This window comes from Pteronotus mesoamericanus, unplaced genomic scaffold (genome assembly GCF_021234165.1).
Source record: "Pteronotus mesoamericanus isolate MK-2021 breed Mesoamerican mustached bat unplaced genomic scaffold, CSHL_Meso_final contig_50, whole genome shotgun sequence".
In the NCBI taxonomy this organism is placed as follows: Eukaryota; Metazoa; Chordata; class Mammalia; order Chiroptera; family Mormoopidae; genus Pteronotus; species Pteronotus mesoamericanus.
Genome location: NW_026555186.1, coordinates 34750051 through 34764829, shown reverse-complemented (window position 1 = coordinate 34764829; position 14779 = coordinate 34750051).

Sequence of the window (14779 nt, the reverse complement as noted above, 5' to 3'; positions counted from 1 at the left end):
ATCCTATGTTAATCTAAATAGTTGAAAGAAAAGTATGTTAAAAATTTAGCAATTATTCTTCATATATGGCTTTTATACGCAAATTTAGAATAGGTTTCAAAATGGAAAGCTTTCTCCCTAAGACTGGGAGTGAAAAAGAATTACTATCACTCATATTTTAATATTTTACCAGAGGCCCTAGCCAGAATAATAAAGCATAAAAAATCATTATGTAGTCAAAGAAATGAAAAATATTATCTTTATGTGCAGAAATCTGATATTATATATAAAATATTCAATAAATTCAAAATATACTTTAAATATAAATGACAAAATGCTAAATTTCTAGAAGAAAAAATATTAAGTATCTTCAAGATGTTGGAATAAATAACAATATTTTAAATAGGACACAATAAGTACCAAACAAAATATTGAAAAATTAGACTTCATTAAAATTAAGAACTTCTGCTCATAAAAGCTTCCAATGAGAGAATGAAAATTCAACCACACACTGGGAAGATATTCATGATACAAATAATAGAAGTCATTTTGATTTTGTAGAATTCTTCATGGCATTCATCACAAGGCACAGTTTTTCATTGATTTGTGGAATTTCTAGGTTAATTATTTGTCCTTACCTAGAACTTTACATCCATGAAAGCAAAATTGTTACATGGTTTTACTTGTCATTTTGTTCTACTGCCTAATACAATGCTTAATGCATAAAAGGCAGTCAATAACTATTTGGTGAATGAATATATTTAATTTCAAACCATTACAAAATCAATGAAAAATTAAAATTGAATGATGCACTTGTGCATTTAATTTAATTAATAAGAAAATTTTTTGTTAATCTATGTCAGTTTTCTACATGAACAAAACTGAATATACTTAAAATTTTACCAAAAAAGCAAAATGAATGCTAAAAATCTTGGAGAAAAGCCTGTAAAGATATAAAAGTTTGAAGACATAAACTGTATATAAGTAATATTATAAATATTACTTATATGTATTGAAATCTATTATACTACCCTTCAGTGATTGTTGAAAATAAAATATTGACAAAAACCCTACATGTCAAATTAATAAATTCAATCCAGACTCATTTAAATGATAATTTAAAAATTGAATAATTTAAAATTCATATTAAAATTTAATATTATACATAATCAGTGAGTTCTTTGGATAATATCAAAACAAAGTCTTCGAAGTATTTTTTACCATTTAGTATCAATATGTATCCCATTTCATTTTCAGTTTAATTAGGTTTTTAATAGAAAATTGAAGTGGAGTGTTCAAATAATTATACAGATTATGTAAACAACTAAATCAGCATCAACACTGTCTAGATTAAATTAGATATATAAGAAAGTAAAAAGATTGTTTCAATATAATTTTTTTACATTTTGATATTATAATGTATTCAATTATAGGATATAATGTTATGTTAGATTATGTGGTGATGTTTTCCAGCAATTGCTCAGAGTAAAACTTGCCTATTTGGTATCATTACAATATCTATTCTATACATCAATATGAATTTTTCTGAGCCCTTAATATCAAATTGCAAACTGCATTTAGCACAATGATGTCAGCAAGATGGCCAGAAAAAGCATCCTTCACACAAATCTCCCCCTCAGCAACAGTAATTCGGCTCTATCTGTATGTACCTAGACAAAAGCTAAATTATTTACCTATTAAGTTCTTAGAAATAGGTATAATTTTCCCAAAGTAAAGTAGTCTGAAATGAAAGTTTAAAACAAAATGAAAATATGAGTGACATCTTCACTTTTATTATAATAATGTATACAATTTTGAAATCTATTTTTAGTAGTCTATTAAACTAAAGGGCACTAATATAGTGTTTATCTTCACATTTCCTGCTTTTTAATCAACACTAATGGTTCTATCCAGGTACATTAAGGATTCATCTGACTCAGTAAATATCTTAATCACAATCTTGTAAAATCCTTACTATCCCACAGAAAGACAGCCTACAGGAAAGAATGTAGCTTACTGATGTATGGATGGATATGCCCAAACACAAATTCAGTTATCTATGATTTTCATTTCCCAAATGTGCCTTTCCTCTCTTTGCCATTGTAGATTTTTCTCTTTCTTTTTATGATCCTTCTGCGCTACTGTACTCACCTGATAAAGAACTAGTTTAATTCTATTATTACTTCTAAAGAGAGCACATGCTCTTCCTACCTGCTTTACAAGCTTCTTGTCTTTCTTGGGCCAGCAATTCCTGAAGCATGCTCCCATGACAGAGGGCAGATGTACAAAAAAGCAAGCTCAATCTCAAAAGAGTTTTCACTTTTTCTTGAGTCATATTCACTTTTTCTTGCATCATATTCACTATTTGGCGTGTGAGTCAATATGTGAGTCAATATTCACATATCAAATCACAGGCCAAAGAAAGTCATATAGCCAAGCTGCCATCTGTGAGGTAGAAAAATATATTCTCCCATGAGCAATAGAAAGAGGATTTGAATATTTACTATAAAAATAATTTAATCTACTATACTTAACTAAACAGGGAATTAAAGAAAATGGAAACAAACACTTGAAAGCTCCCCCATTCACTCTACTCCTTATACATGAATACTATTCGAACCCATTGTGTCTATTACATGCTCTAGCACAAATTTAAATTAATCTCTTTTTACTCTAAGGTTAAATATGTTTAAACAAGTAGTAAAGGTTAAATATGTTTAAACAAGTAGTAAAGCTAAAAAAGTTAAAAACACTTTTTAAAATGAGATGCTTGAGCTTCTAACTAATTGCCGCATTAAAAAAAAACCATTTTAACTTTGTAAAACAAGGTAAGATCTATTATAAATTTGTTCATAACAAAAGGATGGGTATGTAGGCAGTCCTAAGAAATTGCTCTATTTTTCACAAAGATTTTAAAGCTGTGTTTACTCGAAGAAAAGCTTAGATAAAAGAATGAGGCTTGTGTCTCTATAATACTTCAAAGTTGAGACAAGATTATTCATGCTAAGTGCTTATTTCTATAGTTCATTTCACTGAAGACCATAAACTTATAATACAATGGTCTAGTTTAACCCACTTCTTTAGTTCTTAATAATTCTATCAGTTTTATTTCTACATACAAAATATAAAGTGACAGAGAGAATAAGACCATCTAAGAGAAACAGATTTCTAAGCTTAATGTCGTGATTTTCCCCCCAAAAGATTGTCCCATACTAGGTTTCTAAGTCGTATTACTTGCTTTCATTACATATTGAAAGTTAATAGTTTGTAATTTTCTGTCAGTCAGTATTCATTGACTTGTTTACCTATCTTATTACTTGATGATATATAAAAATCCAGGATAAATAATGAATTCTGTCATCTTCACAGACTCTAAACAAATTATTGAAAACATAGTCAGGTTTCTTTGAAAAAAATGTAACCGCTTTGATGAGAAGTTTTATTGGGCATATCCAATCTACAGTTTAGATAATTACTTGAAACTTTTAAACCTGATTGATTTTTATTTCTGTGCTATTAAGCAAGCACAAACTTCTGTAATTATATTTCTTTGCATTATTTTTTAAAACAGTTTCAAATTTATAGGAGAGTTGCAAATACAGCACAGAGAACTTTTTCTTTTACTGAAACACTTCAGTGTAAGCATGCTGTCCCTTAGCAGGACACCTCTTACGTGGGTTGATCTCTGACACCCCATGCCAGCCTTGCCCTCCACAGTGAAAGCCCACATCTCTTTGTCTCCCTAATCTCTTTATTATGGAATTACTCAAGACAGGAAGAAGAAACAGCTGTAATTATACCTTTTTTATTCATTTTGGTTAAGGAGTATGAACTATGTCATCAGTTATGACATCACAATAGAAAGACCTTGGAAAGTATGACTGTAGAAAATAGCAATTCAGAATATCTTTGTTTTATTTAATGAATTTGACTATCCAACTCTGAGATTTCCTACATAAAAATGTTACTTCTCACCAACAGCAAAATTAATTATATAACATCATAACTCATGTTTAATGTTGACTGGTATATATTTTTATATTATTTGGCAATAGTCTAAACTGATAAAGTTTGTATAACATTAAAGACATTTTCAATACATAATTTAATTAACATATGTCCAAACATCTGAAGATAATATTCATATATTTTGTTACAGTTGTGAATCATACTTAGACATGCTTATTAGTATTACTATTGTGCTTTTTATTTGTTTATTTTTAGTTTTCAATATTACAGACTAATTTATTTTAAATAACACATCTTAAAAGATGTTAGAAGTCAAGTATAAAAATATAGGAGAAAAAAGATAGTCTATTCCAAAATAAAAAAATATTTCTGTCTTTAATTATGGAAAGATGACCTGTTTCTGAACATCAGGGGGGAAAAAACAAGCAAGCTATTAGTCCTAAGTGCATTTTCTACAAGCAAACCACAAAGTGCTTTTGTGAATCAATATGCTGTGAAAGAGAAATATTAAAACCTATCCAGAGGGGAAATCGTTTTCAAAGTAAAAGGACAGTGGTGGATAATGGGCAATGGAAAATTTTTCTTTCTCTCTATTCGAAATGCCCTTCTGTTCTCTTCTCCTGGAGACAAAGGAGTTAGGCACGTGAACAATGCAATGGAGGAATAATAGCCCAGTAATCCTGAGACAGACGGCATGCCCATGGAAACCGCTACAGTGGTGGGATAATATTTGGTTTCCCTTTAATTTCTTTCAGAGTTTTTACATAGATTTTTCAACTGTTATATATTAATGGGTTAGCCAAAAAGTTCATTTGTTTTTTTCCATAAGATGGCTTTAGTAGCACATAATTATCGAAACAATTTAGTTAGATTGTATTGTGACAACTGTTATATCAGTGAGCATTTAAAAAAAAATGAAATTGGTGAATTTTTGTGTAGCCATTTTAATACAGAAAATGGAAGAAAATAAGCAACATTTTTGGCATATTATGCTTTATTATTTCAAGAAAGGTAAAAATGCCATTTGAAACACACACACAGAAAATATCTGTGCTGTATATGGAAAAGGCGCCTTGACTGAATGTGTTAAAAGTGGTTTGCAAAATTTCATGCTGGAGATTTCTCGCTGGATGATGCTCCATGGTTGGGTAGATCAGTTGAAGTTGGTAGCAATCAAATAGAGACATTAATTGAGAACCATCAATGTTATCCTCTGAGGGAGATAGCTCATATACTCAACATATCCAAATCAATAAAGTTATTGGTGAAAATGAAAAATGGGTCTTTTATGGAAAAAAGTCCATACAGACTTTTTGGAGACCCAATATAACTCAGAAGTACTGTTCTCCCATTTTCTACTCTGAATCTTCTCCAATAATATATTTGTATGTCAAAATTTTGTTAAACACAATCAGTACATATGTTTTGAATATTTTCCTTCATTGGTTTTTATTCAAAGGCAGTCATGTAAAATATTTAACTTTGGGCAACCTGTACATGTCAATATTTTTCTTGTTATGGGAAAGATACAAGAGAAGGCAGATCACGTTAGCTCAGAATCATACAGTTACCAAGAACCTGGAGTATAAATATTTAGATTTATCCATTATCCTCTGATCATTTATTCAGCAGGCCAACATTTATTGAATAACTGCCTCTGCCTAGAACTACAAAATGTTAGCCCCAGGAACACAGTGATAAATGAGAATGAACCTAGGCCTTAGAGCTATTCATAGTCTAAATGGTACCTCCATGGAGCAGCCTTCAAAATGTTTGGGAAATTGAAAGTGAAAGTCATTCTATCATATTCTGTTAATATCCATGAGAAAAGAACATTTGCTTTAGAAAGGAGTAAATTGTGAGAGTCAATATACTCAGAAAACATTGATTAAATATTAATAGCTTTCTATGATACTTTGAAAACAAGAATAAGTAGGCATCAACATTTGCCGGTCTAAATCATAAAGGACCTAGAATCTTCAAAGAATGGAGTTATAAATTTTATAAATATAAAAGTCTCTGTCTTAACATGAGTTATATTCTAGCTGTCAAAGAATCAAAGAATTAATACAATATATGAGAGAGGACCCAAAAAGATCCAGAGTTTATTTATAAAAAGTTGTGTATTCTTATATGTTTAAACTTCAGTCACCTTCAGAGTACTCTCCTTTTGATGTATCTAACCAGACATTTTTTTCCACTGCTCAAAACAGTTTTTGAACTCGTGGATTTTGATGCCTTTTAGTGCTTGCGCTGTTTTTTGTTTCACCCCTTCTACATTGGCAAAATGTTTCCCTTTGATGGCTTTTTTCATCCTGGGAACCAAAAAAAAAAAAAATAGTGGCTCCAGGCGAGATGGTATGAATAGAGAGGGTGGGGCATTAGGATCCTGTCATTTTTTTGGTCAAAACTGCTGAACACTCAGCACAGTGTGGGCAGATGTGCTTGTAAATCACTTATTAAACGGACAAACGTGTTGAAATAATCTGAGACAAAAAATTCACTGAGACTGAATGCAGCCTCTCATAACAATGCCAGCTGGTACGCTGACAGAAATGGATTCCTAGAACACTCACCTAGTAGGGAAAGCCTGTACTACAATGAGCCTGCCCTTCAGAAGATAATTCTGGGGTTTTTTTTATTCCCCCCACCCCACAATTGACTAATGATTCACATCTTGACTTATTGTAAGTATGTTCTGTTTCCTTAATTGAGGATGTTTTGAAATATCTGCTTTAACAGAATAATTGCCTTCACCCTTCATTTTACTTTTCCTTTGCACGCATTCCTCATAATTGTCTGAGATAATGGTGCACCTCATTATGTTTTATTCATTCAAAATACTGACTAAATATATACCTTCTACAAATAATAAAACTGGTCACATTCAGTTTGGCTGAAGGAAAGCTTCTCTTTCACTTTTGCTATTGTATGTCTCAGTAGAATTACAGGTTTATAATGTCACTTTAAAAAATTAATAAATTCTAAATTAATTTTCAACTACTATAACTTCTTGTATCATGTTATATGACAGAGTAAAACTAAGGAAATATATCAGTTATCTATTACTATATAACAAACTTCCCTATATCTTACAGGTTTAAAAAAAGAACAAGTTACTATTTCTCATAATTCTGTGAGTTGATATGGGAAATTCATCTGCCAATTTTGCCTGGGCTCACTTATGTGGCTGCATTCAGCTGGAGGGTGGCTGGGCTGGATGGTCCAAATGGCCTCAATGATATTTCTGGAAGTTGGAACCACCTCTCAGCTGGGATACTTACATTTTCTTCCATTTGGCCTCTCATTCTCTGGTGGGTTTAACAACACTCCTTTCCTTTATCCAGTGTTTCTTTACTCATTTATCCACTGAATAACATGTTGTTTTCATATCTTGGCTATTGTGAATAATGCCACAATGGGCACAGGGTTACAGAGACCTCTTCCAGATTATGATTTAATTTCCTTTTGATATATTACCAAAAGTGGTACAGCTGGATCATAAGGGAGCTCTATTATTAATTTTTTGAGGAACATCCACACTGTTGTCCAAGCGGTTACACCATCGTGCTTTCCCACCAACAGTGCACAACTTCCCCAACAATTAGCTCTTGCCTTTTTGCAGGTTAAACGACATTATGTTTAATGATGAAAATCAGTTTTAATCTCATAGTAAAAGAGATTTCAAACTTCTTATCAAAGTATCACTTTCAAAAATTATACTTGATAATATTCACCTTGGAATAATCTGAATGAGGATATTTTCATTGCAGGGAGGTAATGGAGCATGTGTAAATGTATCAATCCTCTCATGTAGAACTATGTGACAAAGAACTCACCATTTTGGACAGCTCGGAACATTTCAAATCTTCTTCCTTTTACTGCAGTCAAATCTGTTTCCTGGTAGCTTTTTTTCAGTATTAAGCATTTCCCAGAATGATACCCACAATGGGACCCATAGTTCGCTCCATTCTATCAGGTGTTTCTTTTTCATATAGAAAGAGGAGTCTTGATGCCAGTGCTTGGTCTAATGATCTGAAAACTCTCATGATGGGAGTTGATTATGGTTCCCTGGACCATATGGGCTGGATATGCCCTTTGCTTTGGGCATATACTTTTAAGGTCTGTCTGAGGTTTTAGCCTATTTCTTTGATACTACTCAGATATATACATCCCTGAGGTGATGATTGGAGCCTGAGAGATATTATCACAATTGCATGCTAACCTGTTGCTGCTTGAGATGATCTTAAAACAGCTGCTTCTCAAGGAATTGTTTGTCAGTAGGTCATCTGAGATATACACTAATTTTTAAACTCCCCTCTGAAAGTAAAAGGTTATTATTTTGTATGTATTTTTAAATAACAGCGAAATATCTATTTTAGATAAATCATCTGGACTTACCTAAAAATGAGAAATAAGGTTTATTTATTTTTAATTTTTTAATTTATTTTTATGTTATTGTATTTTTCCATTATTATGAAATCTAATAAAAGAAATACTCATATAGGCACATATTTTAGAGTGAATAAGGTCAGATATACATTCTAGAAATTCAGATAAAAATGTAGTTGACATAATTTTCTTCATCATCCCATTTTTTATATTGGCCAATATAAAATTTCCCTTCCCATTTGTAATTTAAAAATCATATCTTTGTAAGTCCAATGAAGGAGATGACTAAAAACATTAAGTGCAGAATTAAGAATCAGCATCTTGTGTCCTGAAAGAACTTCTTGAAGGGTAATCTCAAGTAGAATACTGAAGGCAGTCACCTTATCAGTATTCCTAAGGACAGAGAGATGGAGCAGTTTTAATCTGAGCAAGATAGCAAACAGGATTGGAAGAGTGTAAATAAGACAGTCTGCTCAAAACTTGATATACACTAGTCTCTTCATACATACCTGCAAAACTTACAAGACTCACAAGCACTTTCATGTAAACATTATTCATCTTATTTAACAGATAAGGAAGAGAGGCCCAGAGTATTTAACTAATATCCCTAAATTTACGTAGTTAACAACTTGTGAGAAAGATCAGCTTGTTGGACTCAAAGGGTATATTCTTTCCTTGACATCACAAGCCAGGTTATTGTTTTTCCAGACCCACACTGAGGAAAATCCAACAAATTCAGGGCTAACTTGTTTGCTTTAGCAGTGCAGCAAGACAGCAAAAACGAAGAGTGAACCAGGTAAGCTGATCTTGAATTTCCCTTCACTGAGCTGTAGGTTTCCTGTGAGTCATTTTGCATCATGGTATCTAGTTTTTCATATTTATAAAATACAAAGTTTAAACTGGGTGTTTTATGAGATTTATCCCAGGTTAGAAATTCTGTAATTCTCATGTACCTGTTGAAGATATATGTTCCTTTCAAAATACAAGTTGTCTCCATTTAGAAAGCTGTATATACTTTTTATGTCAGTTATTATAAATATTTGGAAATGAGATGGAGGTTTTATTCTGCAAGATATTGGCACGGTCCTACAATAACCCTTTCAAAGTCTTATGCTGCTATCAGGTGTTTGGTTTCAAGATCAGCAATTGTGACTGAAAGTCTTTTAATGTTAATAATTCTCTTTTTGTTTGGCAATTACAAGGTTCTTTGGCTTAGATATACACTTAAATTTCTAAAGTATAATGGCAGTGATCCACTTTATACATTTTATGTAATTCAGTGATTTGGTCATAGGAAGAAAAAGCTAACATTGGTTAAAAGTAATAATTTTTTAAAAACGAGGTTTGTGCCTGTATGATATGCCTATACACATGCATATGTGAGCAAACAAATGTAAACCAAGTCATTTTTCTTTTTTGAGACTGAAATATATTTCTCGTATATTTTTAAGAAATAAAACTAAATTATTGAAATTGTTTTAATACCAAAATTTTTGTCATTAAAATTATCTTTTACTTTGTAACTAAAAAGTGAGGAAATTTTCCAGTACCTCTGGCTATTATTATTTATTTTAAAAAATCAAAATTTTTTATTTTATAAAATTAAAAAATATAGCTAAAGAGAAAAATAACCTGCCTTTAACCCCATAGTATAGATGTAATCAATTTTACTTTTTTTAGATATAACCAGCTTTAATCTCTTGATTCATATGTCTGTAATTTCAAACTTTCTCTAAGCATATTATATATAAATGCAATCATATTACACATACTCTTTTTTAATCTGATTTATTTTGTCCTTATTTCATATGAGCAAAGACAAATTAAAATAGTCAATGACTCCAAAGCATTTGACAATATAGATATAATAAAATTTATTCTATTATTTTGTATTGTTCATCAGTTAGTGATTTTTCTCATTTTTGATATTATTAACAATGTGCAATAAACATGAATATATCCATCTGTGCTTGACTAATTTTTTCCTTAAAATTATTTTTAAGACATGAATTTATTAACTAATGGTAAAGCAGTGTTAAAGGTTTTTATAGTAACTATTAAATTTCTCTACATAATTTTAAAAAAATCATTTTACATTTATGCTTATTTCCCAAAACTCTTGAACACTGAAATTCCCTTTCAATACTTTGACCACTTTGTTAACATTTTTCCATATGTTCATACAAAACATATAACTATATGAATTATAAAGGCATTAAAGGCAAAGCCCCACGTTATGCCATCTGATTAATTATCTTGATTCATAAAATGAAAGCCTACTATTTTTGAATCAACTAAAAAACATTTCACCTTCTTTCATCTTTCTTATGGGGAGTGACTTGCCCCAACTTTCAGTTCATGAACCTTGATGAAGCTGGTTCTATTCCATTTCAAGGATGTGTATGTGACCTAGGCCTCAGTCACTCAGGGCATTTCCTTTACCCTTCAACAGAAACTGGTTCAGGGATAAACACATTCCTTGATTTATAACAGTGACCAAGAGATTTTAAATTTTGTTCAAAATTGATGGAAGAAGAGATGTTGTTTGGGTATACCATAACTGCATACTGGGGTGAAACTTCAGTAGCCATCTTTCCTCCACATGGGGTGTACTTGTCGGACTGGAGCCAGCAAGTCATAGGCAGAACCAAGAGAATGGTAAAAAGTCAGTGCTTGTAACCCATTCTTGGGTTGTAAGAGATCCCTGGATTTTAATCACATAAAAAACAAATTCCCATTTGGGTTGTGTTTTTTGTTACCTACAAGTTAAAGACACCAATGTCAACTGATATATGTTCAAATAAATCTTTTAGTCTTTAATAATTCAGTCTTCACCAAACATTTGCAGTGATAGATTGATTTATGAGTCCCCCAGAATTTGGTATTTCCTTCTTGTTTTTCTCTATATACAATCTGTACCTCCAACCATATTATAGAGACACAGAGTATGTTACTCATTGTTTTATCTCCTCTGTCATCTCTGGACACTGAAACAGCTGTATATAACTCTTGACAAAAACACATAAACATATAACACTGGTTTGGTGGCGGTGAACTACTTTAATCTTTTCTTGTCTGGATAGCTCTATCTGTTCTTCAATTCTAAATGATAGTTTTGCTGGGTACAATAATCTTGGCTGTAGGTCCTTGCTTTCCATCACTTTGCATATTTCTTGCCATTCCTTTCCAGCCTGAAAAATATCTTTTCAGAAATCAGCTGACATTCTTACAGGAGCCCCCTTGTTGGTAACTAACTGGTTTTCTATTACTGCTTTTAAGATTCCCTCTTTGTCTTTCACCTTTGGTATTTTAATTATGATGTGTCTTGGTGTGGACTCTTTGGGTTTATCTTGTTTGGACTCCTTGTGCTTTTAAAGGATCTTTTTTAAAAAGAAGAAGAAGATTAAAAATATGAACAATAAAATGGCAATAAATGCATATCTATCAACAATTGAGTCTGAAAAAAAAAGCAGAACAGAAACAGAATTGTGTATACAGAGAATATTTTGATGGTTGCCAGATGGGAGGGGTGTCAGAGGATAGACAAAAAAGGTGAAGAGACTAAGAAGTACAGAGTGATTGTTACGGAACAGTCATGTGGATGTAAAGTACAACATAGGGAATAAAGTAGCCAAAGTACATATATGCATGACCCATGGACATGGGCAATAGTGTGGGGATTGTCTGAGGAAGTGGGTAGATGGCTGGCTCAAGGAGGACAAAGGGGAAAAAATCGTGACCTGTAATAGCATAAATAATAAAATATAATTTTAAAATAATAATAAAAAATAAAAAAGGATGATAAAAACACATATACAAACAGCAACAAAATGGCAACAAAACCTTCAATTGCTGAAATATGTTTATAAATTTTTCTGATTATCTTCAAGTGTCATAGTTCCTCCACCTGCACACAGACTGTGAACTTTTAAAGAATAGATTATAATCTTTACATTTCCTTGCCTTTTCCTCAGAGTCTTGCGTTTAACAAAATAGGAACCCAATTAAAAAAAAATGTGCTGATGGATTGGAAACTAGAATTTAATGACAAAAAGAAGTAGCAAGAGGGTCTTTTCATAGGATAGTTGATAGCCCTAAGAGCCCACAAATCCATATTAAAGATAAGAAAAATTGAACTAGAAATGTCTGCAGGACACAGTGGCTACATTATCTCAAAAAATAGCAACATCATATTCCTAAACAATCATACATAACATAAACTATAAAACATATAATCAGAGAATTAAACTAGCCCAATTCTATTCGGGGTATGTTATTTTATGCACTTATTTTTTAATTCCAGAGTGTATTGGTTTCCTTATTTAAAAATATTAAAAAACATTTTACTGGAAACCTTGGTGTATTCTTTACATTAAAATGAGTAATTTTTATAAATCATTCTTTAACATGTTATGATAAAGATATTACTTATACTCATATAAATAATTAGTAATTTATGTAAGTAATTAGTAAATAAATGATAGTTTGTGTTTAAAAAGGGTTATATGTATCCACATTTGACACATACTTTTGGTAGAGGACAAATGAAGCCCTTATTATAAGCACAGAGGGATTTTTCACAATATAGTGGGCAAGCCTCAGATTATCATCTGTTTCATCAAGATGTAGCTCAAAAAAGTAGAAAACCCATGGGCTTATCAAGACATACAGAAATGCTGTATGACTGATGCTGGAGTCAAACAACTGGTAGAGATAAACCCCAAATGACAGGAGGTTTATATGAACTAAAATGGATTTCTGTTCTATGAAACCTTCATATTATCATGTAGCTCACATACTGAACATCAGATATTTTATTGTTTTTTAAACAAAAACTGTATAATTTTAAAACATTTCATAAAGTAATGTATTTATTGTTTAAAATTTTTAATTAAAATATTTTAAATTTAAATTTCAAAATATTCATAATGACATGTCTTAGAGATAACCTTTCCTAATACTTTAATGAAAACTTTCCAAAATGTTTTCTATGCAACTATGAATATATTTTGACAAAATTGTATCACATTGTATATAATTTGGAAAATTGTCCTTTTGCTCACTGAATTATAATATTTATTGTATTAATGAATATTTTTCTATTACACAATACTAAGGGTCACATGTATCTCAATGGTGGGAGTACTGTTATTTAATTAATCAAGCAAATATTTACTTTTAATTAGCCTTTAACATTTATTAACTATTAGAAGCAATACCTTGATGAATAAAAGGATAAAGTTCCCATCTTTCATTAGTAAGACTTGCATTTGTTTATCTCTATTTTTTTAAAGATTTTATTTATTTATTTTTAGAGAAGGGATGGGAGGGGAGGGAGAAAGAGGGAGAGAAACATCAATGTATGGTTGCGTCTCGCACGCCTCTTACTGGGGACCTGGTCTGCATCCCAGGCATGTGCCCTGCCCTGGGAATCAAACAAGAGTCTTGGATTCGCAAAACGATGCTCAATCCACTGAGTCACACCAACTAGGGTTGTTTACCTCTTTTAAGCAGTTAGGTTGGTGGCTACCATGAACCAGAATTTCTAGAGTCAAGTTTGTCACTTTTTCTTCTTTTGCTTTCTAAAAGATAACAGAAATTCCAGAGGAATTTCTAAAATGAGCATAGAAATAGATAATGCAAAAAAGATGAAAGCTACAGGAAAAAAACAAATGGAGATGTTAACCTCACTTGTAGTCAGAGTAACATAAAATATTATGTTTTTTTAAAGAACCTATGCACCCCAATGTTCATAGCAGCACAATTTACAATAGCCAAGTCTTGGAAGCAACCTAAATGCCCATCAGTAGATGATTGGATCAAAAAATTATGGTACATATACACAATGGAATACTACGCAGCAGAAAGAAAAAAGAAGTACTAAACTTCGCAACAGCATGGATGGAACTGGAGAGCATCATGCTAAGCGAAATAAGCCAGGGGGCGAAAGACAAATACCATATGATCTCACCTATAAGCGGAACCTAACCAACAATGCAAAGAAGCAAGGCAAATATGACCAGCAACACTGAAAGGAAAAGAAATCAACAGAGACAAGAGGGAAGGGGGGGGGGGGCAGGGAAAGGGAAGGGAAGGGGAAAGTCAAGGAACATATAGCAAGGACTCATGGACAAAACCAAAGGGGAAGAGCTGAGGGAGGGAAGGTGGGAGGGGGCAAGGGAAAGAGGTGGGGGGAAGGCAGAGACAAATGTATTTAAAAAGTAAATAAATTAATTAAAAAAAAAATAAAATAAATAAAATGAAAAATTTTAAAGTGAAATAAAAACTAAAGAGATTATGGGATTGTTACAATAATGTAAAGAAATTCAAAATGTCCTTTTAAATGACTTTTTAAATAAATATGAAGAATGTGAAGATTAAAAAAATAAATAAATAAATAAAAATATGCAGTGATTTTCCCCCCAAAAAAAAAAAAAAT